General features: G+C 53.0%; 1 non-coding gene across 1 annotated transcript; it reads left to right on the top strand.

The window, feature by feature from the left end:
• The first annotated feature begins 10,450 nt into the window (after nt 1-10,450).
• trnat-ugu (transfer RNA threonine (anticodon UGU)) lies at nt 10,451-10,523 on the top strand. Its single transcript has one exon. It is a non-coding gene; the product is annotated as a tRNA-Thr (tRNA).
• Nucleotides 10,524-13,417: the final 2,894 nt, after the last annotated feature.

Here is a 13,417-nt window from a genome sequence, read left to right as displayed (position 1 = left end):
CCCCTACACCCCCTCCCTATCTCTGTAACCCCCTCCAGCCCCTACACCCCCTCCCTATCTCTGTAACCCCCTCCAGCCCCTACACCCCCTCCCTATCTCTGAAACCCCCTCCAGCCCCTACACCCCCTCCCTATCTCTGTATCCCCCCTCCAGCCCCTACACCCCCTCCCTATCTCTGTATCCCCCCTCCAGCCCCTACACCCCCTCCCTATCTCTGTAACCCCCTCCAGCCCCTACACCCCCTCCCTATCTCTGAAACCCCCTCCAGCCCCTACACCCCCTCCCTATCTCTGTATCCCCCCTCCAGCCCCTACACCCCCTCCCTATCTCTGTACCCCCTCCAGCCCCTACACCCCCTCCCTATCTCTGTAACCCCCTCCGGCCCCTACACCCCCTCCCTATCTCTGTAACCCCCTCCAGCCCCTACACCCCCTCCCTATCTCTGTAACACCCTCCAGCCCCTACACCCCCTCCCTATCTCTGTAACCCCCTCCAGCCCCTACACCCCCTCCCTATCTCTGTAACCCCCTCCAGCCCCTACACCCCCTCCCTATCTCTGTAACCCCCTCCAGCCCCTACACCCCCTCCCTATCTCTGTAACCCCCTCCAGCCCGTACCATCCTCACATATCAGTTTCCTGACTGACTCCTGTCTTGCCTGACCGTTAGATGTAGTTTGGTTTTCGCTGGTGTACACGTGTGGTGTGGATCTGCCTGAGGGTGCAATATTAACCCTGAAGCAAAGAGCCTCTAAGTTTCTTCTCTGCTCACGAGAAACAAATGGTGTATCTTACGCTCGGAAAGGAATTATTTGAAACATACCTGTCGAGTCATCGTCAGGCAGTCATACAGCACAGAAACATCCCCTTCGGCCCATCCAGTCCGTGCCTACCAGAACCCCATCTGAACTGGTCCCACCTGCCTGCTCCTGGCCCATATCCCTCCCAACCCTTCACCACTCACGTCCTCATCCAAGTACCTTTTAAACATTGTCGCTGTCCCCACATCCATCACTTCCTCAGGGAGGTCGGCCCAGACACGAACCATCGCCTGTGTGAAACAATTACCCCCTCATATCGCTTTTTATTCCTGATGAAGGGGCTTTTGCCCGAAGCGTCGATTTCGAAGCTACTTGGATGCTGCCTGAACTGCTGTGTGCTCTTCCAGCACCCACTAATCCAGAATCTTTTTTTATATCTGTCTCCTCACAACTTAAAAATGGTTTGAAACCAACCCCCCACCCCCCTCCCCAACCCACCATGGAAAATACACCTGACCACTCACCTTATCAACACCCCTCATGATTTCATCACCTTCTATTCGGTCACTACTCAACCTCCTACTGTTCAGTGGAAGACGTCCCAGTCTCTCCTTATACCACCCACCCCCCATACCCGGCAACCTCCCAGAAAATCCCTTCTGAACCCTCTCCGGGTTAATAATCTCCTTCCTGTAACAGGGCCCCCGGAACTGGACACAGTCCTCCAGACGAAGCCTCACCAATGTCCTGTACAACCCCAACATGACGTCCCCAACTCCTACACTCAAAGGACTGAGCAATAACTGGACACAGTGCTCCAGACGGGACCTCACCAATGTCCTGTACAACCCCAGCATGGCGTCCCAACTCCCACACTCAAAGGGATGAGCAATAACTGGGCACAGTTCTCCAGACAAGGCCTCACCAATGTCCTGTACAACTCCAACACGACATTCCCCAACTCCTGTACTCCAAGGATTGAGCAATGAAGGCAAGGGTGCTAAACGCCTTTTAACCCCCGCCCTGTCTACATATGAGACAAACTTCACAGAATGATGTCCCTGAACCCCTCGCTCCCCCTGTTCTCCAACATGACCCAGGGCCCGACCATTAACTGTGTAAGCCCTACCCTAGCATATAAAAGGCAAAAACAATGTCTGCAGATGCTGGAAACCAGAGTCTAGATTAGAGTGATGCTGGAAAAGCACAGCAGTTCAGGCAGCATCCGAGGAGCAGGAAAATCGACGTTTCGGGCACAAGCCCTTCATCAGGAATACAGGTAGAGAGCCTGAAGGGAGGAGAGATAATTGAGAGGGGGGTGGGGGTGGGGAGAGAGTAGGATAGAGTACAATAGGTGAATGGGGGAGGGGATGGAGGTACATTGATGACTGCATTGGCGCCACCTCGTGCTCCCGCGAGGAGGTTGAGCAATTCATCAACTTCACCAACACATTCCACCTTGACCTTAAATTTACCTGGACCATCTCTGACACCTCGCTCCCCTTCCTGGACCTCTCCATCTCCATTAGTGACGACCGACTTGACACTGACATTTTTTACAAACCCACCAACTCCCACAGCTACCTGGATTACACCTCGTCCCACCCTATCTCTTGCAAAAATGCCATCCTGTATTCCCAATTTCTCCGCCTCCGCCGTATCTGCTCCCAGGAGGACCAGTTCCACCATAGGACACACCAGAGGGCCTCCTTCTTTAGAGACCGCAATTTCCCTTCCCATGTGGTTAAAGATGCCCTCCAACGCATCTTGTCCACATCCCGCACCTCTGCCCTCAAACCCCACCCCTCCAACCGTAACAAGGACAGAACGCCCCTGGTGCTCACCTTCCACCCTACCAACCTTCGCATAAACCAAATCATCCTCCGACATTTCCGCCACCTCCAAAAAGACCCCACCACCAGGGATATATTTCCCTCCCCACCCCTTTCCGCCTTCCACAAAGACCGTTCCCTCCGTGACTACCTGGTCAGGTCCACACCCCCCTACGACCCACCCTCCCATCTTGGCACTTTCCCCTGCCACCGCAGGAACTGTAAAACCTGCGCCCACACCTCCTCCCTCACCTCTATCCAAGGCCCTAAAAGAGCCTTCCACATCCATCAGAGTTTTACTTGCACATCCACTAATATCATTTATTGTATCCGTTGCTCCCGATGCGGTCTCCTCTACATTGGGGAGACTGGGCGCTTTCTAGCAGAGGGCTTTAGGGACCATCTCTGGGACACCCGCACCAATCAACCAAACCGCCCCGTGGCCCAACATTTCAACTCCCCCTCCCACTCTGCCGAGGACATGGAGGTCCTGGGCCTCCTTCACCACCGCTCCCTCACCACCAGACGCCTGGAGGAAGAACGCCTCATCTTCCGCCTCGGAACACTTCAACCCCAGGGCATCAATGTGGACTTCAACAGTTTCCTCATTTCCCCTTCCCCCAGCTCACCCTAGTTCTAAACTTCCAGCTCAGTAACTGTCCCCATGACTTGTCCGGACTTGTCCGACCTGCCTATCTTCCTTTCCACCTATCCACTCCACCCTCTCCTCCCTGGCCTATCACCTTCATCCCCTCCCCCACTCACCTATTGTACTCTATGCTACTTTCTCCCCACCCCCACCCTCCTCTCACTTATCTCTCCACCCTGCAGACTCTCTGTCTGGATTCCTGATGAAGGGCTTTTACCCAAAACGTCGATTTTACTGCTCCTCGGATGCTGCCTGACCAGCTCTGCTATCCCTACCCTAGTATTTGTTGTACCAAAAATCTTGCACTTATTCAGATTTATCCTATCCATGCCCCTCATAATTTTATAAACCTCTATAAGGTCACCCCTCAGCCTCCGACACTCCAGGGAAAACAGCCCCAGCCTGTTCAGCCTCTCCCTGTAGCTCAAACCCTCCCACCCTGGCAACATCCTTGTAAATCTTTTCTGAACCCTTTCAAGTTTCCCAACATCTTTCCGATAGGAAGGAGACCAGAATTGCACGCAATATTCCAACAGTGGCCTAACCAATGTCCTGTACAGGTTCTGGATTAGTGGTGCTGGATGAGGACAGCAGTTCAGGCAGCATCCAAGTAGCTTCGAAATCGACGTTTCGGGCAAAAGCCCTTCATCAGGAGTCTTTTGCCCAAAACGTCGATTTTGAAGCTACTTGGATGCTGCCTGAACTGCTGTGCTCTTCCAGCACCACTAATCCAGAATCTGGTTTCCAGCATCTGCAGTCATTGTTTTTACCTCAATGTCCTGTACAGCCACAACATGACCTCCCAACTCCTGTACTCAATACTCTGACCAATAAAGGGAAGCAGACCAAACGCTGCCTTCACTATCCTATCTACCTGCGACTCCACTTTCAAGGAGCTATGAACCTGCACTCCAAGGTCTCTTTGTTCAGCAACACTCCCTTGAACCTTATCATTAAGTGTATAAGTCCTGCTAAGATTTGTTTTCCCAAAATGCAGCACCTCGCATTCACCTCCAATTTTGGTCTCATCTGCAAACTTACTAACTGTCCCTCTTATGCTCGCTTCCAAATCATTTATATAAATGACAAGAAGTAGAGGACCCAGCACCGATCCTTGTGGCACTCCACTGGTCACAGGCCTCCAGTCTGAAAAACAACCCTCCACCACCACCCTCTGTCTTCTACCTTTGAGCCAGTTCTGTATCCAAATGGCTAGTTCTCCCAGTATTCCATGAGATCTAACCTTGTTTATCAGTCTCCCATGGGGAACCTTGTCGAACGCCTTACTGAAGTCCATATAGATCACATCTACTGCTCTGCCCTCATCAATCCTCTTTGTTACTTCTTCAAAAAACTCAACCAAGTTTGTGAGACATGATTTCCCACACACAAAGCCATGTTGACTATCCCGAATTGGTCCTTGCCTTTCCAAATACATGTACATCCTGTCCCTCAGGATTCCCTCCAACAACTTGCCCACCACCGAGGTCAGGCTCACCGGTCTATAGTTCCCTGGCTTGTCCTTTAATATTATTACGGTGGAGAGGGCTCAGAAGAGATTTACCAAGATGCTGCCAGGAATGAAAGGCTTGAGATGTAAGGAGAGGCTGGATAGCTTCGATTTGTTTCCCTACAGTATGGAAACAGGCCCTTCGGCCCAACAAGTCCATTCCGACCCTCCGAAGAGTGACCCTCCCAGACCCATTCCCCTACCCTAAACACTGACTAATGCACCTAACACCTAGCAGTTTAGGATACCCAATCCACCCTAACCCCCACATCTTTGGAGTGTGGGAGGAAACCGGAGCACCTGGAGGAAACCCACGCAGACACGGGGGGGGGAGAATGTGCAAACTCCACACAGTCAGTCGCCTGAGGGGGGAATTGAACCCGGGTCCCTGGCGCTGTGAGGTTGCAGTGCTAACCACCGTGCCACCCAGTAGATAGACTGGGACGTTTCTCGTTGGACTGAAGGAGATGAAGAGATGACCTTATAGAGGTTTATAAAATCCTGAGGGGTCGAGGTAAGGTGAATGGCAGGGGTCTTTTACCTAGGATGGGGGATTTCAAGTCTAGGGGAAGCAAACTTTTAAGTTGAGAGGAGAAAGATTTTTTTGAAAAGACACGAGGGGCAATTGTTTTACACAGAGGGTGGTTCGTGTGTGTGGAACGGATTTGCTGAGGAAGTGATGAATGTGGGTACAGTGACAATATTGGTCAGGGTACTGGGTGCGGGAGTTGAGGAGGTCATGTTGTGGCTGTGCGAGACATTGGTTAGGCCACTGTTGGAATATTGCGTGTAATTCTGGTCTCCTTCCTATCGGGAAGATGTTGTGAACCCTGAAAGGGGTTCGGAAAAGGTTTACAAGGATGTTGCCAGGGTTGGAGGATCTGAGCTACAGGGAGAGGCTGAACAGGCTGGGGCTGTTTTCCCTGGAGCGTCGGAGGCTGAGGGGTGACCTTATGGAAGTTTACAAAATCATGAGGGGCATGGGATAGGATAAATAGGCAAAGTCTTTTCCCCTGGGGTGGGGGAGGCTGAGGGGTGACCTTGTGAAGGTTTGTAGGATCACGAGGGGCTTGGAGGGGATGAGTGGACGGGGTCTTCTCCCTGGGGTGGGGGTTTCAGAGCTGGAGGAGATTTACCAGGATGTCGCCTTGTCTGGGTGGAAGCTCTTATGGGGAAAGGTTGAGAGACTCGGGTCTGTTCTCATTGGAAAGAAGAGGGCGAAGAGGGGATTTAATAGAGACGGAGATGATGATCACAGGATTAGATAGGGCAGCCATTGACAGTCTTGGTTTACCTCGGACAATGACATCGGCTTGTACGAGGGGGCTAACTCCAAATTGAGGGGTGATCGATTTAAGACGGGAGTCAGAGACAGCTCCTTCACCCCCAAGATTGGTAAGAGGGTGGAATACCTTACTCAGCCACATTCGGGAAATTTAAACAGTCCTTGGATCAGCACATAGATGATGACGGGATAGTGCAGGGGGGAGGGGTTTAGATTAGTTCGCCGGTCAGCACAACATCGAGGGCCGAAGGGCCTGTTCTGCGCTGGATTGTTCTCTATTCTACAAGGACATGACGGGAAAGGGTTGGGAGGGATATGGGCCAGGAGCACACAGGCGGGATTAGTTTAGTCTGGGGACTCTGGCCGGCACGGACTGTGCGACCCTGGGGAAACCTCAGCGAGGGTTCGAAACCAGAAGCCGTCGGAAATGTTCAGGACGTCAGCGAGGGTTCACTCTGTCTCCAGGTTCAAATTCCTGGTTCAGCGCACTCGGGCGGACTTGGCATCTTTCTGGCAAACGTCTGTATTTACCGAGTACTTCCTCCTTCCTCTTGCCGAGACCCTTCAGCAGGCTGCTAACCCGGCTCACTTACTCCTCACCTTGTGTTCCTTCTCCTCATGCACTCGCCCAGCCTTGTCGGAAGCTTTCTGCTTCACCCGTGAATGCATTGTGTTCCTGGAGATCGTCTCTTACTGTCTTCTCAGCTCGTCAGGACGGCTTTGCTTCTGCCCTGATGGCTTCGGAGCCCGCAGTTTCTTTCTGAATTACCTGAAACCCTCTGGGAAAGAATTCAATAACTGTGAGGTCTTGCAGGGCAGGACTTGTACACTTCATGGTAAGGTCCAAGGGAGTGTTGCTGAACAAAGAGACCTTGGAGTGCAGGTTCATAGCTCCTTGAAAGTGGAGTCCCAGGTCGATAGGATAGTGAAGGCAGCGTTTGGTATGCTTCCCTTTATTGGTCAGAGTATTGAGTACAGGAGTTGGGAGGTCATGTTGCGGCTGTACAGGACATTGGTTAGGCCACTGTTGGAATATTGCGTGCAATTCTGGTCTCCTTCCTATCAGAAAGATGTTGTGAAACTTGAAAGGGTTCAGAAAAGATTTACAAGGATGTTGCCAGGGTTGGAGGGTTTGAGTTACAGGGAGAGGCTGAACAGGCTGGGGCTGTTTTCCCTGGAGCGTCAGAGGCTGAGGGGTGACCTTATAGAGGTTTATAAAATCATGAGGGGCATGGATAGGGTAAATAGGCAAAGTCTTTTCCCCTGGGGTGGGGGAGTCCAGAACTAGAGGGGCATAGGTTTAGGGTGAGAGGGGAAAGATATAAAAGGGACCTAAGGGGCAACTTTTTCACCCAGAGGGTGGTACGTGTGTGGAATGAGCTGCCAGAGGATGTGGTGGAGGCTGGTACAATTACAACATTTAAGAGGCATCTGGATGGGTATATGAATAGGAAGGGTTTGGAGGGATAAGGGCCAAATGGGATGAGATTAATCTTGGATATCTAGTCAGCATGGAGAAAGTGAGGACTGCAGATGCTGGAGGTCAGAGCTGAAAAATGTGTTGCTGGAAAAGCGCAGCAGGTCAGGAAGCATCCAAGGAACAGGACAATCGATGTTTCGGGCACGAGCCTTACTTCAGGAATCAAATGGGATCCCTGAAGAAGGGCTTATGCCCGAAACGTCGATTCGCCACGTATCTAGTCAGCATGGACAGTTTGGGCCAATGGGTCTATTGCGGACTCAGAGTGGAGCTGGGGAAAAGCACAGCGGGTCAAGAAGCGTCAGGGGAGAAGGGGAGCCGAGGGTTCCCCTGCCCCTCACCCTCCATCCAGGACCCCAAACAGTCCCTGTGGGTCAGACTGAGGGTTCCCCTGCCCCTCACCCTCTATCCAGGACCCCAAACAGTCCCCGTGGGTCAGATAGAGGGTTCCCCTGCCCCTCACCCTCCATCCAGGACCCCAAACAGTCCCTGTGGGTCAGACAGAGGGTTCCCCTGTCCCTCACCCTCCATCCAGGACCCCAAACAGTCCCTGTGGGTCAGACAGAGGGTTCCCCTGTCCCTCACCCTCCATCCAGGACCCCAAACAGTCCCCGTGGGTCAGACAGAGGGTTCCCCTGCCCCTCACCCTCCATCCAGGACCCCAAACAGTCCCTGTGGGTCAGACAGAGGGTTCCCCTGCCCCTCACCCTCCATCCAGGACCCCAAACAGTCCCTGTGGGTCAGACAGAGGGTTCCCCTGTCCCTCACCCTCCATCCAGGACCCCAAACAGTCCCTGTGGGTCAGACAGAGGGTTCCCCTGCCCCTCACCCTCCATCCAGGACCCCAAACAGTCCCTGTGGGTCAGACAGAGGGTTCCCCTGCCCCTCACCCTCCATCCAGGACCCCAAACAGTCCCTGTGGGTCAGACAGAGGGTTCCCCTGCCCCTTACCCTCCATCCAGGACCCCAAACAGTCCCTGTGGGTCAGACAGAGGGTTCCCCTGTCCCTCACCCTCTATCCAGGACCCCAAACAGTCCCTGTGGGTCAGACAGAGGGTTCCCCTGCCCCTCACCCTCCATCCAGGACCCCAAACAGTCCCTGTGGGTCAGACAGAGGGTTCCCCTGTCCCTCACCCTCCATCCAGGACCCCAAACAGTCCCTGTGGGTCAGACAGAGGGTTCCCCTGCCCCTCACCCTCCATCCAGGACCCCAAACAGTCCCTGTGGGTCAGACAGAGGGTTCCCCTGCCCCTCACCCTCCATCCAGGACCACAAACAGTCCCCGTGGGTCAGACAGAGGGTTCCCCTGCCCCTCACCCTCCATCCAGGACCCCAAACAGTCCCCGTGGGTCAGACAGAGGGTTCCCCTGCCTCTCCTCCATCCGAGTTTACTGCATCAGGTGTTCCCGGTGTGGTCTTCTTTACACTGGGGAGACCGAACGTAAACTTCGGGATCAGTTCACCGAGCCTCACAGCCGGGCCCTCCGGGGCTGACTGGAACTCCTGTTCTCCGCCCGTTTCAATTCCCCTTCCCACTCCCTTTCCGACACGACCTTCGTTGGTCTCCTCCATTGCCACAACGAGTCAGACCGCAAAATGGAGGATCAACTCATCTTCCGCCTGGGCAGCCCGGAGCTCTCCAGCTTCGAGTAACCTCCCCCCTCTCCGTCCCCTGACTCTCTTGCCTTCCCCTTCCCCCTTCCCTTCCATCCATCCCTCCAATGGACCCTTCCTTCTCGCTACCAACTGAATGAATCCCGCCCATCAGACAACCAGGCCGTAGCTGCTACCCCTCCCACGACCTCACCACTCCATCCCCCTCCCCACCCACAACCCTTCTCCCCACCCCCCCACCCCCAACCACCTCAGCTCCCTCCCACCCCCCAGCCCCAGTCCTGAAGAAGGGTCGCACCCGAAACGTGGACCTCTCCACCTCGCCGTGTTTTTTCCAGCCTTGCCCCCTGCCAACTTTGGATTCCGACATCTGCTGGGTCTCCCTTTTTGTCTCCGACGGATCGGGGATCGGTGGGCTGGCAGAGAGCGGGAGGGAATAAGTCCGTCCGCGCCAGGGTGAAATCGAAAATCACACAACGCCAGCAGGTTTGTTTGGAAAGGGGAGAGTGAGGACTGCAGATGCTGGAGGTCGGAGTCGAGAGTGTGTTGCTGGGAAAGCACGGCTAATCAGGCAGCATCCGAGGGAGCAGGAGAGTCGACGTTTCGGGCTGGAACGCTCTGTCGAGAAGCGCTGAAGGGCTTATGCCCGAAACGTCGATTCTCCTGCTCCTCGGATGCTGCCTGACCTGCCGCGCTTTCCCAGCAACACCCTCTCGGGGTTTATTTGGAAGCAGAAACATTCAGAGTGTTGCTCCTTCGTCAGGGAGCTGGTGGAGCAGGATCGGAGGACACACAGAATTGACCGCAAAAGATCACCGTGTCAGACAACTGATGCGATAAGGCAAGGCTGGACTGGCTTTCTTCTCGGGAGCTTTGGAGGCTGAGGGGTGACCTTATAAATTCGCGAGAGGCACGGATTAAGGAAACAGTCAAGGTCTATTCCCAAGGGCAGAGGAGACCAAAACTAAAGGGCATAGGGTTTAAGGTGAACAAACCGAGATTTGAAGGAGCCGGGGTTGGGACTGGGGTGTACAAAGTTCAAAGTCACGCAGCACCAGGTTAGAGTCCAACAGGTTTGTTTGGAAGCATGAGCTTTCAGAGTGCGGCTTGTTCATCAGGTGGGTGTGGAGAATAAGATTGTACGACTCCGAATTTACAGCAAATGTTGACGGTGTGATGTGACTGAAATTATACAGCGAAAGGCACATGGATTGTTTGTTAAGTCTCTCGTCTTTCTGGATGGACATGTTGGTTTCACTTCTTTCATGTGGAAATCACGAAACCTTTTTAAAAGTTAAAACCTGAAACGTACGAGTGTGCAGCCTGGATAGCTCAGTCAGTAGAGCATCAGACTTGTAATCTGAGAGTCCAGGGTTCAAGTCCCTGCACAGGCGTGGCTTTCAAATTCGAGTTCTCCGCCTGGTATCCAAACACTGAGGCGTGACACGTTTAAACCGGATTTGTGAATGGGAGGCACAGTGGCGAGTACCGCTGCCTCACAGCACCAGGGTCCCAGGTTCGATTCCAGCCTGGGGGTGACTGTCTGTGCAGAGTTGGCACATTCTCCCCGTGTCTGGGTGGGTTTCCTCCCATGGTACAAAGATGTGTAGGTTAGGGTGGATTGGCCATTCTAAATTACCAGTTAGGGTGGGTTGGCCATGCTGAATTATCAGGTTAGGGTGGATTGACCATGCTAAATTACCCATAGTGTGCAGGTTAGGGTGGATTGGCCATGCTAAATTACCAGGTTAGGGTGGGTTGGGCATGCTAAATTACCCCATAGTGCCCAGGGATGTGTAGGTTAGGGTGGATTGGCCATGCTAAATTACCCTATAGTGTTCAGGGATGTGTAGGTTAGGGTGGTTTGGCCAAGCTAAATTACCCATAGTGCTCAGGGATGTGCAGGTTAGGGTGGATTGGCCATGCTAAATTACCCCATTGTGTTCAGGGATGTGTAGGTTAGGGTGGATTGGCCATGCTAAATTACCCCATAGTGTTCAGGGATGTGTAGGTTAGGGTGGATTGGCCGTGCTAAATTACCCCATAGTGTTCAGGGATGTGCAGGTTAGGGTGGATTGGCCGTGCTAAATTGCCCACAGTGTTCAGGGATGTGTAGGTTAGGGTGGGTTGGCCATGCTAAATTACCCCATAGTGTTCAGGGATGTGCAGGTTAGGGTGGATTGGCCATGCTAAATTAGCCATAGTGTTCAGGGATGTGTAGGTTAGGGTGGATTGGCCAAGCTAAATTACCCCATAGTGTTCAGGGATGTGAAGGTTAGGGTGGATTGGCCAAGCTAAATTACCCATAGTCTTCAGGGATCTGTAGGTTAGGGTGGGTTGGCCATGCTAAATTACCAGGTTAGGGTAGGTTGGGCATGCTAAATTACCCATAGTGCCCAGGGATGTGCAGGTTAGGGTGGATTGGCCATGCTAAATTACCCATAGTGCTCAGGGATGTGTAGGTTAGGGTGGATTGGCCATGCTAAATTACCCCATAGTGTTCAGGGATGTGCAGGTTAGGGTGGATTGACCATGCTAAATTACCCATAGTGCCCAGGGATGTGCAGGTTAGGGTGGATTGGCCATGCTAAATTACCCATAGTGCTCAGGGATGTGTAGGTTAGGGTGGATTGGCCATGCTAAATTACCCTATAGTGTTCAGGGATGTGTAGGTTAGGGTGGTTTGGCCAAGCTAAATTACCCATAGTCTTCAGGGATGTGCAGGTTATGGTGGATTAGCCATGCTAAATTACCCACAGTGTTCAGGGATGTGTAGGGTAGGGTGGGTTAGCCATGCTAACTTACCAAGTTAGGGTGGGTTGGCCATGTTGAATTATCAGGTTAGGGTGGATTGACCATGCTAAATTACCCATAGTGCCCAGGGATGTGCAGGTTAGGGTGGATTGGCCATGCTAAGTTACACATAGTGCTCAGGAATGTGCAGGTTAGACTGGGTTGGCCATGCTAAATTACCCATAGTGCTCAGGGATGTGCAGGTTAGGCTGGGTTGGCCATGCTAAATTACCCATAGTGCTCAGGGATGTGCAGGTTAGGTTGGGTTGGCCATGCTAAATTACCCATAGTGCTCAGGGATGTGCAGGTTAGGTTGGGTTGGCCATGCTAAATTACCATAGTGCTCAGGGATGTGCAGGTTAGGCTGGGTTGGCCATGCTAAATTACCCATAGTGCTCAGGGCTGTGCAGGTTAGGCTGGGTTGGCCATGCTAAATTACCCATAGTGCTCAGGGATGTGCAGGTTAGCCTGGGTTGGCCATGCTAAATTACCCATAGTGCTTAGGGATGTGCAGGTTAGGCTGGGTTGGCCATGCTAAATTACCCATAGTGCTCAGGGATGTGCAGGTTAGGCTGGGTTGGCCATGCTAAATTACCCATAGTGCTCAGGGATGTTCAGGTTAGGCTGGGTTGGCCATGCTAAATTACCCATAGTGTTCAGGGATGTGCAGGTTAGGCTGGGTTGGCCATGCTAAATTACCCATAGTGCTCAGGGATGTTCAGGTTAGGCTGGTTTGGCCATGCTAAATTACCCATAGTGCTCAGGGATGTTCAGGTTAGGCTGGGTTGGCCATGCTAAATTACCCATAGTGCTCAGGGATGTTCAGGTTAGGCTGGGTTGGCCATGCTAAATTACCCCATAGTGGAGAAAGTGAGGACTGCAGATGCTGGAGATCAGAGCTGAAAATGTGTTGCTGGAAAAGCGCAGCTGGTCAGGCAGCATCCAAGGAACAGGAGAATCGACGTTTCAGGCATGAGCCCTTCTTCAGGAATGAGGAAAGTGTTTCCAACAGGCTAAGATAAAAGGTAGGGAGGAGGGACTTGGGGGAGGGGCGTTGGAAATGCGACAGGTGGAAGGAGGTTAAGGTGAGGGTGATAGGCCGGAGTGGGGGTGGGGGCGGAGAGGTCAGGAAGAAGATTGCAGGTTAGGAAGGTGGTGCTGAGTTCGTGGGTTGGGACTGAGACAAGGTGGGGGGAGGAGGAATGAGGAAACTGGAGAAATCGCAAGAAATGCAGAACTTGCGCCCACACCTCCCCCTTTACTTCCCTCCAAGGCCCCAAGGGATCCTTCCATATCCGCCACAAATTCACCTGCACCTCCACACACATCATTTACTGCACCCGATGTGGCCTCCTCTATATTGGGGAGACAGGCCGCCTACTTGCGGAACGTTTCAGAGAACACCTCTGGGACACCCGGACCAACCAACCCAACCACCCCCGTGGCTCAACGCTCCAACTCCCCATCCCACTCCACCAAGGACATGCAGGTCCTT

The sequence above is a fragment of the Chiloscyllium punctatum genome, chromosome 47 (genome assembly GCF_047496795.1).
Source record: "Chiloscyllium punctatum isolate Juve2018m chromosome 47, sChiPun1.3, whole genome shotgun sequence".
Classification (NCBI taxonomy): Eukaryota; Metazoa; Chordata; class Chondrichthyes; order Orectolobiformes; family Hemiscylliidae; genus Chiloscyllium; species Chiloscyllium punctatum.
This window is presented reverse-complemented; position numbering and strand designations above follow the sequence as displayed.